The sequence below is a fragment of the Cupressus sempervirens genome, chromosome 4 (assembly GCF_028749045.1).
Source record: "Cupressus sempervirens isolate cs-2001-9-10 chromosome 4, ASM2874904v1, whole genome shotgun sequence".
In the NCBI taxonomy this organism is placed as follows: domain Eukaryota; kingdom Viridiplantae; phylum Streptophyta; class Pinopsida; order Cupressales; family Cupressaceae; genus Cupressus; species Cupressus sempervirens.
In genome coordinates this window covers 411,848,017-411,863,307 of record NC_143121.1, presented here as the reverse complement: position 1 = coordinate 411,863,307, position 15,291 = coordinate 411,848,017, and positions in this window count along the sequence as shown.

The following is a 15,291-nucleotide window of genomic DNA, read 5'->3' as shown; positions in this document are numbered from 1 at the left end:
TACCTTAAATTTCTCAAAAGGTTAGACTTCATTTTAAGAAAAGCTACCCACATCATCCTAGTGAAATCATCAAAAAAAATTGTGAAGTATCTTTCACCATAGAATCCTCTGGTTCTTGTAGGACCACTCAGATATGTGTGAACGATCTTCAATTTCTCTGTAGTAGAGAACTTCTTTCTAGTTCAAGACACTTTCCTTTGCTTAGCCAAAATACATTCCTTGGAGACAACATTAGTAGGCTTAATAATCTTAGGCAGATCTCTCACTAAAAATGTACTGCTAGCTTTCACAATATTATCAAAGTTTATATGACAAAACCTTCTATGCCATAACCAAATGTTATCAACCTTTACAATCAAATATGTTATTTTAGTAGGGTTCAACTAAAATACATTACCTCTAGATTTGATTCCAGCACCAATCAGCTTACCATATTTGTCTTTGATAATGCAAGTCTTCTTTATGAATTGCAATAAATATCCCTTGTCTACCAACTGTCTAACACTTAACAAATTATGTTTCAAGTCATCAACAAAGTAAACATTGCCAATATTAGTTTTACCATCAAGAGTAATAGATCTAATCTCTATAATATGACAAGCCACACTATTACCAACTCTAACAATTTTGTTCATATGACCAATCATGTGATGTGATCATCCACTATTAATTATCCAATCTGATTTCTTTTCAACTTGGGTAACTAGAGCTCTTTTTTCTCTAATTTCTCTATCAAGGTTATCTTCCTTAATAGCCACAAATCCTAATTCATCATCACTTTCACTTTGATCCTTTTCATCAAATTCTTCGTCCTCATTAGCATATAAGCAATTTCTATCCTTATCTCTTCTACGCTTAAATTTTCCTCTGCACTTTTTCTCTCTTTTAGGACATTTAGATGAAAAATGACCATATTCATGAGAAGTCCAACACTTAAATATTTTCTTACCATCTTTTTCTCTTCTTACTAGAAGGGCTATTCCTTCTTCAATCTTCTTATCTTCTTCAGATCTGCTACTGCTACCAAAGTCTCCTCTTGCACTTGTACTTCTTGATAGATTAGGTCGAATGTACATAGCATTGAAAGATATCCCAACTATAGCTAATTCCCAAAACTATCTCATTTCTTTTTCTATAGATTCTAATCTTCCAAGAAAAGTTTCCTTTGTGAAATATTTGGTGCAGCATATTACTAGCTAAATCATATGAGCTATTTTCTTCAATGGTGGTGATAGAATTTTCAAGATCTTCCATATAACCTCATCATCATGTTTAGTTCCACCAAGAGATCAAATACCTACAAAAATTTCTAATATTATTTCTATATAATTTCTAATGGATTCATCTTCCATCATCTCAGCATCTTGAAATGTGCAAATCCAACTTTGTAATTTTATTCTTTTTGCATGATCATCACCTTCAAAAGTCACTTCTAATGCTTTCCAAATTTCATGAGAAGTTTGAAATGTCTTTACCTAATTATATTAATTCTTTGGAAGAGCTGACAATAGGGCTTCTCTAGTTCTCATGTTACACATGAAAAAATCACTTTCTCCCTCACAACATTCCTTCCAACTATCATAGTTGGCCCCATCCAATCTCAAACTATCTTTCTTGAACATATTCACCATTGATCTCCCAAAGATATTAAGCCTTATCTTCAAGGACCTAATACTTTGATACCAATTGTTAGAATATGTAGTCCATTGATATAACTAGGTGGTGGGGAGGTGGGGGTGGGGTGAATCAGTTATACAACTATCATTACAAATAATAAACTTAAACAAACTTAACCATGCGAGTAATATAAAATGAAACCACAACAATATACTGATGCACAATTAACACTAGATATGTTAACTAAGGAAACCCTTGATCAGAGGGAAAACCTCGATGGGGATGGTACCCACAAGATGATGTACTAATATAAACATTCCTTGTTAGAGGATAGACATTGTTAGGAGTCTATTACAACATTCAATACATATGAGTCCCTCTTAGGATACTTTGAATCCCTATTAGGAGATTTCAACACTGTTAGGAGTTGTGGAAGACAACTAGACCCACTATCCCAACAACTTCAAGGTTAAGATAAAAAAAAACCTACTATCCAAATGATCTCTGTATTATTCCTTGCAGAATAATAGAACTAAAATGTATTTTCTTTCTTTGTCTCTGTCCTTTTGACCAAACTTCTGCTCCTTTAGATCTTGTAACCAGATCTCATACTGTGCATCCAATAATCCCTTGGATCGCTTACATGCATTTAGTAAGCATTCTGCTCCTTCTCATGCTGTACACTAATACTTTACATTTCACTTGATCATCTCAATAAAGATACATTACAAATAAGAATTTTTTTTTTCTTTATACCATATCTTCATAATAATTCCTTGAGGCTTTCTCAATTAATTAAAATAAGATAATTAATTAATTCACAACTACAACAACACTGTCAGCTCACACTCTATACAAAATTTTACATGTATGAAACCATGTCTTGTGCACATGCTGGCATCACCATATGATCGTCCTCTATCATTGTTAATTGTGCATCATCTTTATTACATCTTAGATGAAAGATAGTGATAGATCATTAGAACTCTATTTTCCAATGCTCTAATTCTACACTTCTAGTAAAATATGTGTAACTTTCATACAACATCGAATCAGACTTAGCCCTTTGAACCACATTGTCTGGACAACCTCATGAACATTTCCTCCACTATGCATCATCTAAAACTTCCTCAACTCCTATGCATACTAAGATTATTGACTAATATTCTTCTAGTCTTAACAAAATTACTACCATGTTGACATCAACAACAAATTATAATGCCCCACCATGTGACCCAAAAGAAGTTAACCTGAAGTTTTACTAAGTTTGACAAACAATTTTTTTAAAGATAAAGATATAACAACAGTTATAGAACAATGAGATCAATTAACATACACTCATACATCAACAACACATAAACAAGTTACAACTCTTAAGGGTCCCATGATGATGAATCACATTTGATTTTAATTAACACTAAATCCAATATATAATAAATCCACATCAAATAATAATATACAAGTATGAATTCATTTAAATAATATACAATCATCTCAAATGCCACTTGGCATTAATCATAGTGCACCATCATCCATTGTACAGGTCACAGGGTATGAAGGGCTAAAAGAATATCCAACATGAAATAGATTACATCATCTTGTAAGTTCTATGAAATCAAACCAAATACAATAGATATAACTATCCATCATAGAAATACAAGAGCAGATAGAAAGGAAAATCTACACAAACACATCCAACAACAACATTTGATAGTTGGATCTCAAAGGTATAAGAAAAAAACACTACCACCCAACCTCGTGAAACACAAAAAAGGTCCACTCCCACTACTCTAAGGAGATAAACTCAAGTCCCAAATAGGATAACAAACTCAAAAGTCAAAACCAACATCTAGGCTCAAGGAATCACCTAATAGAAAACTATCTCAAAGGGTACCAAGACACAAGTATCAACTAATCCCAGAGGGAACACCGACACATAAGAAATCTATTATGCATGTGGGCAAGTGTCATCGCATGAGCCAACACTAGGGTTACCCAGCTAGTCTTTCAATCCTCTGGCTCCCTAGTGACTCTATGTGGCACTAGTATCCTTTCATACTCACAAGGTATACTAATGAAGCATGGTTGCAACCAAGCATCCACTCTACTCCCATCCTAGCCTGTACTAGCACTCAAGGCATGGGTGAGGAAAATAATGATTCTTATTAATTCATTTTAAACCCATTTAATGAAATGTTATCACTTATTAAATAACCTACAAGGGTTACTTGTCAACCTCTTTAGAGCCTTGGCCTCCATTGTGAGCCATTTCCCAACATGACATATAGATAACCTACTCTACGCTCAATAAAATCAAAATTTTTTGAAAAGACCACATACTATACATCAGTTCTTAAACAAGAAACTGACAAGCATCAAAATATCACTGGTCAAAATACAAGCATCACTAAAATGATCATCCTAACAGGATTGATCCAAGAAAGTACACATAAACCAATCCACATCATTATATGACATCACCAAGAAAAAATCATACCAACACCTCAGTACTATACAAGCGACTCGAAAGCAATCCAAATACAATTGATCAAAGACTCAAAGGTTATATCCGATAGGTCACAACATTCACCTCAATTTCACACAAGAACACTAGAAAACAATAATGATCAATAGATCAAAACACCTCATAGAGCATATAAGACACATTACCTTGGTTAAGTATAAAAGATCGTATACAATGCATCATCATGACATCACAGACAAAACTCCCAAGCCTCTAGTAATACAACCTGATTAGTCAAAGCTAAGTCAACTTGACACCCAACAACAAAAACACATCATAATAAGAGTACATACAAAAGTCATCTCCATAAGCATTAGGTTTTGAAAACAAACCAATTCCATTTTCACCTATAGTTTTTGAAGTTTTCATTTCCAAATATTACAATTGATAATGTTTTCGATCTCAATCAGGGTTTCAATTTTCATTTTCTCAAAGTATTTTAATTATTAAGGTTTTTGAGTAATAGAATTTCCCTAGTATTACAACTCATTTTCATATATCTAAACCATATAAACACATCCACGTTTATAAAAGAAAATATTAATTCTTCTAATTAATTTACTTTAGAATTATATTTAAATAATAAAGTAATAAATCAAATTTTAAAATAATTAAATTTTAAATTTTAATAATACTTATTAAAATTATTAATAAAAATAATTATCAATTATTACCATAATAATTTTAAATTTATTAAACTTTGGAAAAACTTTCCCAAAAAAGGAAACTTGCTAAAAATGGAAACTTTCCAAAAAATGGAATCTTGCTAAAAATAGAAACCCACTAAAAATAAAAACTTTCCCAAAAATGAAAACTTACTAAAAATAGAAACTTTCTAAAAATAGAAACTTGCTAAAAATAGAAACTTGCTAAAAATAGAAACTTTCTAAAAAATGGAAACTTTCTAAAAATAGAAACTTTCTAAAATAGAAGCTTTCCAAAAATGGAAACCTACTAAAAATAGAAACTTTCTAAAAATAGAAACTTACTAAAAATGGAAAGTTTCCAAAATGGAAACATACTAAAAATGAAATTTTTTCAAAAATAGAAACTTACTAGAAATGCAAACTATCCAAATATAGATACCTACTAAAAATAGAAACTTCCCCAAAAATGGAAACTTACTAAAGATAGAAACTTACTAAAAACAAAAATCAATTTCCTTTCACACAAGGGTTTCAAAACTTAAATTCATTCACAGATATTTTTCAAGAAACGAAGAGCGATAATTTCAATACAAGGGTTTCAATTTTCCAATTTATATATAGATGATCTCAAAATGAAGAAGAAGAATATCACGCACAAGGTTTCAGATTTAATTCATATACAAAGGTTTCTCAGGAAAAGAATGATAAAATCACATACAATGGTTTCAAATTCAATTCAATTCTAAAAAAAGATTCGTAAGCATGAAGAAGACAAAGAAATCGAAGAACGAGCAACTACTGCAAAAATTCATAAGATCCTACCTGGATCTGATGCTAAAACAACAAACGCACATAACATGCAAGAATTTTCCTTCCCCTCAAAAACTCTCTTTTTGGAAATCGGCTCCTGCAAACTTGTGTAATTGCAAAATGAGCTCTAAATCTCTAATAAAGAGTTCTCCCTTTATTTGGCGCTCTTATTGTGCAATCACATGAGGGAACTCGCTGATCAATTTCTTTTAATATTTTATTATCTTTTTCATTTTCATGCACACTTTTAGCAACTTAAAATATCTTTATTAAATTAATTTTCTTTCTCACTTTATTTAATTTATTATATTTTAATTTCATGCATATGCTTTATGCAATTTTATTAAAATAAACTTTATTAAACAATTGCTTACTCTCTCTTATTAATTATGAGATGTTTTAATAATATATATTAATTCAACTAATAATATTATTTAGAGTTTATTATTAAAATACAACTCCTAAATAAATATTATTAAATTAAATTAATATAAATACACCCAAATTAGAACTTTAATTAAATCTTTAAAATTAATTCCTTTATTTAATTAATTCACGATACATTTTTCAATAATATATTTATTAACTTAATTAATAACATTATTTAGAGTTTATTATTAAAATAAAACTCCTAAATAATTATCATTAAATTAAATAACTATAAATATGTCAAAAATTGAATTTTAATAAAATCTTTTAAATTTAATTCTTTTATTTAATTAATTTCTTAGTTAATTAAATATAATGAAATATTGAATTTCTTTATAAAATTTCCATTAAATTAAATCATTAAATTATCTTTTAATTTGATTTAATTAAAATAGAAAATCATCATAGACCCATAAGACAAAATATGAAAATCCATCATAAAGAACATAAAACTAAATCAAACTCCAAGGTCAAAGTCACGAATTCATGTCACTTGACAACTCAGATACTTGTCCTATTTTCTAGGACAATTGACTTAGGATTTAGGATTTGGACTCAAGAGTTATCTCCCCACTTGTACCATTAAAATACTATGATAGGGTATACTCATCATGGAAATTTAGGGAAGTCGATATCCAGTACCTGCAATCCACATAAAATCCACACATGTACAAACACATATATTTTAAACTAAATAGGCAATGGCAGGAAGTGGTGTATCATGTAGATCCTGACTAGCAGGTGACTACAACTCCCTTATTCAACCACATCAAAAATGTCAAACATAAATAAAACATACACACACACACCATACACATGCAAGTATGGGGTAAGTATCCATAGAAACCGCATAAAAACAATTTATCTAACTAACATCATTAAATAACTGAAATTTATTACATTAACATATATATCATCATCGAACAATCATGCATACATTAAATAACCTAGTAACTCAACACACATATCAACTAAATATGAAATACATTTAATCTAATCTTGTAACCAAATACCAATAATTGAAAAAAAATTAGAACACTAGCCTAAAAGAATCTGGCAATACAATCTAAAAAGTCAAGTAGGGGTAGGCATTATAGAAATACAGTCATGAATGCAACATATCAATACTCTTCAATGCTTAGGATACTCATCCAATATATTATCATTAACATTCATGCCAATAGCTTATGATGGGTCAAGGATAATGACTCAGGGTATGATTATGGTTTGATATTCAAAGACATGACCTCATTTGATGACTCATACATTGTATCAGGTAAAACTATGAGGTGCACTTCTTCTAAACTATCTAGGAAACTAGAGTCTTTGAGCTTCTTATTAACTTCATTTTCAATTTTTGCAGAAAGAAGTCCATAAATAGGGTTTGGAACTGGAATGCATCATTAGGTTCATCACTACCATATGATGGAATATCATGCCTTTGTTCTATAGCTTCTTTTAAACCATTCTGGCATAAATTGATTCTTTGTAGTGAAGTGGAGTCTGAGCTAGAAGTAGATTCTTGTTCTAATGCTCTACATGGAAATATGAATTACATCACATTCTTTGTCATGGATAGATTCCTTAGATAATGAATCAAGTTCCAACTTAGTAGATTCATCATCCTCCTCATTATCAATGGTATCCATGAATGGTCTATCTGCAAGGTAGAGATCCAGGAAAGATAGGTTTACATTCTTTAGATCAAGTGCCTTTCAATTTACGATGTCTTTTTCTTTTGGTATCCAAATCAAAGTGGAGGAGGATGGACTTTCGTATTTAGGTTGTGACTTATCAAGAAGTGGAGGCTTAGGATAGAGCAAAAAACCTTCATTTCATTTCTTTCAATAGCCTATCCCTATCTTCAACTTATTTGACTTGAAATATGCTACCAATAGTTTGATAATGCCCATGCCTCTTCCTAAAGGACCTCCACCTAGGTAACCATTTTCTTCATTAAGTCATAACCCTTGCCAAAAAAGTGGGGGGAAATATCAATTTTTTGTATCCTCTTGTGTTCCTCTTCAATGATGTCCAAAGATATATTGCTTCCTTTGATAAAGTGCTCATTGTAGGGTCCAGGAAGAGCGGTTGAAATTGGTATGCCATGAGATTTAGGAGACATTGGTGGGTCAAAAAAGAAACCAAATATTCTCCTACCCCTTTGCTTTGAAATTTTCACATTTGTTCAAAATCCTTTATTAAACAACTCATTTCTTGATGATGTTTTTGTTTGGAGTCTTTTGGTGAAGAGGTGATAAGATGGAAGAACTTGAACAACCCATTTTCTCTTTTCCCTTAGTCGTTGTGGAAAAGTGGTTGTTATCTTGACTTGTGGAGGTTAAAGCCTCTATTGGTATAGATTGGTTGGTGTTGTAAGAAATGTGTAGAATAACTGGGGGGGGGGGGGGAGTGAATCAGTTAGTCAAGGTCCTTAAGTACCACTTGAACAAATTAAACACAAGCAATCACTATTCTTTTTGTCCTAATGTTGCTTGGTCTCTACTATAAATCATTCTTAATCATAACTTGCATTGCACAATGAAAACATTATCAAATGTAAAACATATAAAGCATTCAACATAGATTGACACTTGGATTTTATGTAAAAACCCAATTTGGGAAAAACCACCAGCAACATGTTACTAATTTTTACTCTTTCAAAGTGAGCTTTTTTAGGAGCCAATCCTGTTAAAGGTTACAAAACACACTATTAAATGTGACCTTGATAAAGGATTTAATCACCCTATTAGGAGTGGCCTTGTCAAAGGACTTTGATCATTCCATTTAGAATGTCACCTTGTGAAAGGATTTATACAGATTGTTAAGTCTTCATATGATAGTTACGTCAACATCTGTTAAAAGGATTTCAATACAAAATATTTACAATGATTAGAAAGAAAATAGTAGGCTTTGATTTGTGTGATTACAACTCACTTTTAAAAGTTTAGATCTCTATTTGGTCCTTATGCTAACTCTACTAGTAAGTCTTCATTGTCATGTTTGATCTTGATTCGCTTGGAAACCCTTCAAGCAATCAGTCCACTCTTCTCAATAGTACTTAAGCCTTCTACTCAAATTCACTTATCAATATAATCAACATCATCTATGAAAGCTTTCTCCTTTAACTTTTCATTCACTCACACACTTGTGCGTTTTTGATCCATCTCACAATTCTTCTCTCACAATATTACACACTATATATTGTTCAGCTCTGTACCTCTTTAAATAGGCAATTCTTGCTTCACCATTTTCCATCACCACCATAGATCTTAGGATTTATGATCATGTTCAATTTGATTCACTATATCTATCCAACTTCTTGATCATCTTCTAGAAACTTCTCTAGAATTGTCTATTAGGTCTTTGCCTAATCCTCTCCTTGAGTTTAATGATCCAACTCATCAATCTTATCTTCAATGTAGTTTACATCTCCCAAGAATTCAACTAAGTCAGATGGGAATCACGATTTCCTTGAATTCATTCTCATATTATCACTAAAAAATCTCTAAATTTTGGCACTCGGCCATCATTGAGTTACTCAGTCATTACTTAACATTCGATCATTACTTAACACTTCGTTGTTGTAAAACTTCTTTTCTCGACATCTACTATCTACCTTAGTCGATACTAATTCTCAGTCAACACTAGATTTTCTCGATACTAACTATAGCTTGATTGACACTAGCATCACTCATCCTTCCTTAGCATTTTACTCTATTACTTTGCTTAGCTTATCTTTCTTGACATAAACAATCACTTTTTTATTATTATCAAAGTTTATCTAATCAAATGTCCATTGTAACTCTATTTTCATAACTCTACCTTTCCTCTAGGTGTTATTTTTATGAGCAGTTTCTCAAATCCTCTTCACCAATCAAATAGATATAACATTTAGATTAGGCATAAATATGTCTTATCAATAGATTTGACATCATTGACAAAACAACAATTGTTCCAATTGTAAGTTTCCAATAGGAGTTTCTTGTAGTGATGATGATTTCTTTTCTATTATGAGGAATAAAGGAATTGTAATATTGTGTGCAATTCTAGTCCCTAGGTATGGTTACCTGTTGACCCCATATATGACAATTTTAAACATTTATGGTAAGTATAGGGAATAGCTTGCATGTCATGTATCCACTACCTTACTAATAGGATATTGTACATTAATTTGAGGTCTAGAACCTAACAAATGGTTTCTTTGATGATCAAGCCAACCCATATTGGCAAAATAACCATACCCTAAAGGATCTTTCCTCATCATCATAAGCTTTAATTGTAAATTTTTCCTGAGGGTCAAGGACATCTTCTAGGTATCCCAATTCTCTAACCAAGTTTAGGTTGCAGATGTTTAAATCAGCACCACCATCAACCAAAGCTCTTTTTACTCTATTTCTATATACAAAGACCTCAATATGTAATGGGGATGGGTGAAGGAAATTCCATCTTGTGCTAAGAAGGATACATAGTGGGGTGCAATTAGGTTACTTACCATATTTTGGAACCTATTGACTTCAAGATCATTTGTAATAATTCAAAGATGGAGATATATGTGTAGATGTTTTTAGTAGTTGATTAACCAAACTATCTTTGGAGATGACAGAGCTTATGGTTGCTTGATTTGAACAGGTGGTTTCCCCCAGCAGGACCACTTTAGGGGCTTGACCTCATCTGATGATATTCAAGGGTTGTTTCTTGTGCTTATCTTTGACCACAATAATATTGATGATGCCATTAGATCTAGATATCATTTTGATTGTATTATCATAATTGTGGGTATAATCGAGCTTGTCATCAAAAGATATGTTCTAGTTATTTTTGGAGGATTCTTCTTTCTCATGGCTCATGAAAGGATTTTTAAAGGTTGTGTTATCCTCATTAGTACAAAGAGTGTGGACTTCAATGGTTTCATCATCAATCAATTTTTGAATGTCTCCCTTAAGGGCATAGTAGTTATTGGTGAGATGCCCTTGATTTCAATGATAGGAAAATAAATGTTTTTCATTCCACCATGAAGGTTTAACTTGTGGTTCATAAGGATTAGCTTTTGGTAATATGATAAGATCATCAGTTAAGAGTGTTTGCATATGTTTCACGTATGGGACTATATACTCTAGGTGGGTTGGTAGACTTATACCCTTTTGGTGGAGGGGCTTGGTTGTATGTCACTTGTTGAGTGGGGGTATTTTCTGTTCGATGAGTAGCCTTGTTTTGTCGATACAATGGACACACATTCTCTTTCCTTTGTGTGTTTTGGTGAGTAGACACATTGGTGCTATTGAAATTTGGAGATTGTTGATTTGGGGAGGGGTAAAGATGTGGTTTAACATTGTTGGAGTTGAGGAAAGCCAACTCCGAAGATGCCAAGATCACCTGCATGCGAACCTGTCAAAGAAAAGCCATAGAAGGGAAGAGCATGGAGCATGGGCAAAACCCTAAACGGACATGAGAGCCATCATAATGCAAACACAAGAAGAAATGTATTTACAATAAGAAATGATATGATGATGATACAAAGAGGAGAGCTCCAATATAAAGAGCTCATGGAGGCTTGTAGAACAAGCTAGAAGGTGGTAGAAGATAAGTGTGACAACTAGAAGGGAACAAACTCCCGTGTTGTCACCAACTAACCACAACATGCATTAAATATGAAATATTAAATAAATGCATGACCTAAGTAAGCTTAAGCAATAGAATACATAATTAAATATTAATTATTTACTCTAACACCCCCCCTTAAGTGCAACTTAGGGAAATGCCTTAAGCTCACAAAGCTAAGATGAATGCATAATGGGTCCTGGCAATGAGGCCATGTTAGGTACCCAAGTACAATGCAAGAAGATGAAACCTCTGTAAATGGGGAAAGAGAGAAAACCACATGGGAAAAACCCTCCCCCAAAAAGAGGTAAGAACCCAGTGAAGAGCTGAAGAAGTCTCCAACTAGGGAAATTGTCCCCTAAAATAGGAACAAGGAATGATCATAAAGAAGCAGCATCACTGAAGCATGAAGAACCGCAAATCTGTCAAACTGCTGATCTGAAGAAACCTCCATGGAAGAAGAAGGCACGAACTGAGCATGTCTATATGGTAGATGATCCATCTCACCGAAATGCTTAGGTAGCCAGCCACTGCAATCGCCTTGTATATAGGATCAACCACTAAATACATAGTTCACACGATCGAAACATCGAACCATGGATGCATTAGAACATAGCATAATCCCCCCTTAATGCAGACGGGGTGTGATGACAGGCAACTGAGAAGGTGAGCCAAAATCTTCTGCAACCGAACCAAGAACGAGGAGAGAGGAAAAGAAGTACAGACACCGATAAAGACACGGTCTAACTAACTCTGCATGGGGCTAATGTCGTGGAAGGGACACTCACTTGACAAAGGGAGAATGCCTAAAACAACAAACAAATAATCCCCCCCATGGTGCTTTATGAAAATAGTGCAAGTACACCTGACTCAAAACAACGTTCATGACTCCCGAAATACAAAAGTGACAGTTTATCTCAGTGCGAAAATAAAAAGTGCTTCAAAAGGATAGCTACAATGATCAGAATTGAAAAAGAGCTGAACCAAAAAAAAAGTACAGCCGAAAATAAAGCAAACCATGCCAGGAAAACGATCCTCGGGCCTAAAACACTCAAAATATCCACCATAGAGCAAAAACGCCAAAACTATGATAGAAAGAGAAGAGGCCAAAAGTGAGGAAAAAAGATGACAGTTCTGAAAAGTGCACAGAACCAGCTTTCCATAAATATAAAGTTTTCCAAAAACAGACATGGGACGCAAAAGATATGCATGCCGGAGTCAAAAACAGGACTTCGGACTTCAACAAAAAAAATGAGCAATAAAAAAGCATCAAAACCTAAAAATACCTGCACCAAAATCTCCGTCTCGGAACCAGCTTTTCGACGCTTCTTTTGGATCGGAAAAATACCTCCGTATGCAAGAGTTATGGCTAAAAAACCACAAGTAGGTCCAAAAGTGAATCAGGAGAGGTGCATGCAAGGGCTGATGCAGCGCTGACGTCAGCAAGTCATACGATTAAAGTTGATGGTTTGATGGCCGTCGCAGCAAAAAAAGTGCCACGTGGCATAGCCACGTGGTAGATGACGTGGCAGGGGTGACGTGGCGGCGGGTCCACGTGGCAAGGTGCCACGTGGCACCCATGCCACGTGTCACCCTCGCAGTGGCCTACTCGGCGGACGGTGCTGCAGATTTGTCTGAGCGGAGCAGAGGCAGGCGGAGGCGGCCGTAGGGGCGGCGGAGCCGGGAGGCGGTGGCCGCAGACGACAGAGCAGGGAGGAGCCGCCGGCGGAGGGCGGCGGACTGGCGGTGGCTGGGAGGAGGCCGGGGAGCGGGCGGCGCGCGGGTAGCACGGCGGCGGCGCCCGAAATATATATTTTAAAAAAATTTTTACGCTCTGCGTCCGTACGATCCGTACGGCAGCGACCCTGGAAGCCTCAAAAAATCGCCAAAATTGCCCTGTCTCCAAAAACGACAAGTTTTATATGAATCCTGACTGCAAATGGCCTTCCGGATCCATTGGTGATGTCCGTTTGGGCTGAAAGTGCTCTGAAAAATTGCTGATCCCCTGATTTGAAGAAAAAATGCACAAACAAACTAGGGTTTGTGACTTCAAATCACGGCTTCAAAATTTCTTCAACGAAGCAGCAGCAGGAAGGCTCTGATACCATGTTGGAGTTGAGGAAAGCCAACTCCGAAGATGCCAAGATCACCTGCATGCGAACCTGTCAAAGAGAAGCCATAGAAGGGAAGAGCATGGAGCATGGGCAAAACCCTAAACGGACATGAGAGCCATCATAATGCAAACACAAGAAGAAATGTATTTACAATAAGAAATGATATGATGATGATACAAAGAGGAGAGCTCGAATATAAAGAGCTCATGGAGGCTTGTAGAACAAGCTAGAAGGTGGTAGAAGATAAGTGTGACAACTAGAAGGGAACAAACTCCCGTGTTGTCACCAACTAACCACAACATGCATTAAATATGAAATATTAAATAAATGCATGACCTAAGTAAGCTTAAGCAATAGAATAAATAATTAAATATTAATTATTTACTCTAACAAACATTGTTTTCTTCTACCACTCCATCATTTACTATATTTTTGTTGTTATTTTTCCACCATGATCACTATTTGTCATTTGATCAATCAGATGAGTTGTGTTGTTGTGGGGAATTATTGGAGAAACCTTTTCCATCTTTTGATAGTTTAATGACATCATTAGTTAGCAAGGTTTCTTTGACTTTGGATGCATTTTCCAATGTGGTTTTGAAATATTTAGGGCCTTAACATTGCAACCAATAATTCATAGGTTTATAGAGGCTATTGATAAATATATTGATTTTCTCTTTGTCTAGGATATCCTGATGGTACTTAGCAAAAGTATGCCACCATCTTTGTGAGAAAAATTTGAAAGATTCACCTGGGAGTTGTTTCATGTTGCATAAGTCAATCACAATAACCTCTCTTTCAATGTCATAGGAGTATTGTGCAATGAGAATAGAGGCTAGTTAATCAAATACTCTAGTATTTAAGGGGATTTTTGAAAACCACTCCATGGCTTGTCCTCCCAAACTTCAAGGAAATAGATGCATAAGGTAGGTTGTATTGTGCATGAATTCCATACTTAATGTATAGAATTAGTAGAGATGATCTTGGAGGTCAGATGTACCAAAATATTTTTCATATTTTAGTATTTTCATATTTTGAGGAAAAGATGTCAAGATGACACTTCTATCAAATGGAAGTAGACATATCCTCTCTAGAATGAATTTGGCTGGTTGGAATTTACCTCATTTTATCTTTTCCATTTCTATTTTTAGATCTTGGAGTTTTTGGGTCACAACCTCCAAGGGAGAATCCTCTAGTTGATTCTTCTATAGGTTAGATATATCTAAATTGAAGGGTAACTTTGCACCTTGTTGTGCCAATGATAGAAGGTAACACTCGTTATGTCTTTCTAGTAGTCTCTCAATTATATCAAAAAGTTTTGGGTTTTGTTTAAAATTTTTGATCTTTGACTCAAGACTATTCTCATCCTAGATACAGGATGAACCCATTTTATTAGTGGGTTTTGAATTCTATTATTCAAACAAGGGTTATTCTTTGGCAATGGTGGATGATGAGAAATCAATGGGTATTATAGGATCAATGGTGTTAGAGGATTGTGCAAATTTTGTGGCTTATTTTTCTATTCTAGCACTTACTCGTATGGCCAATC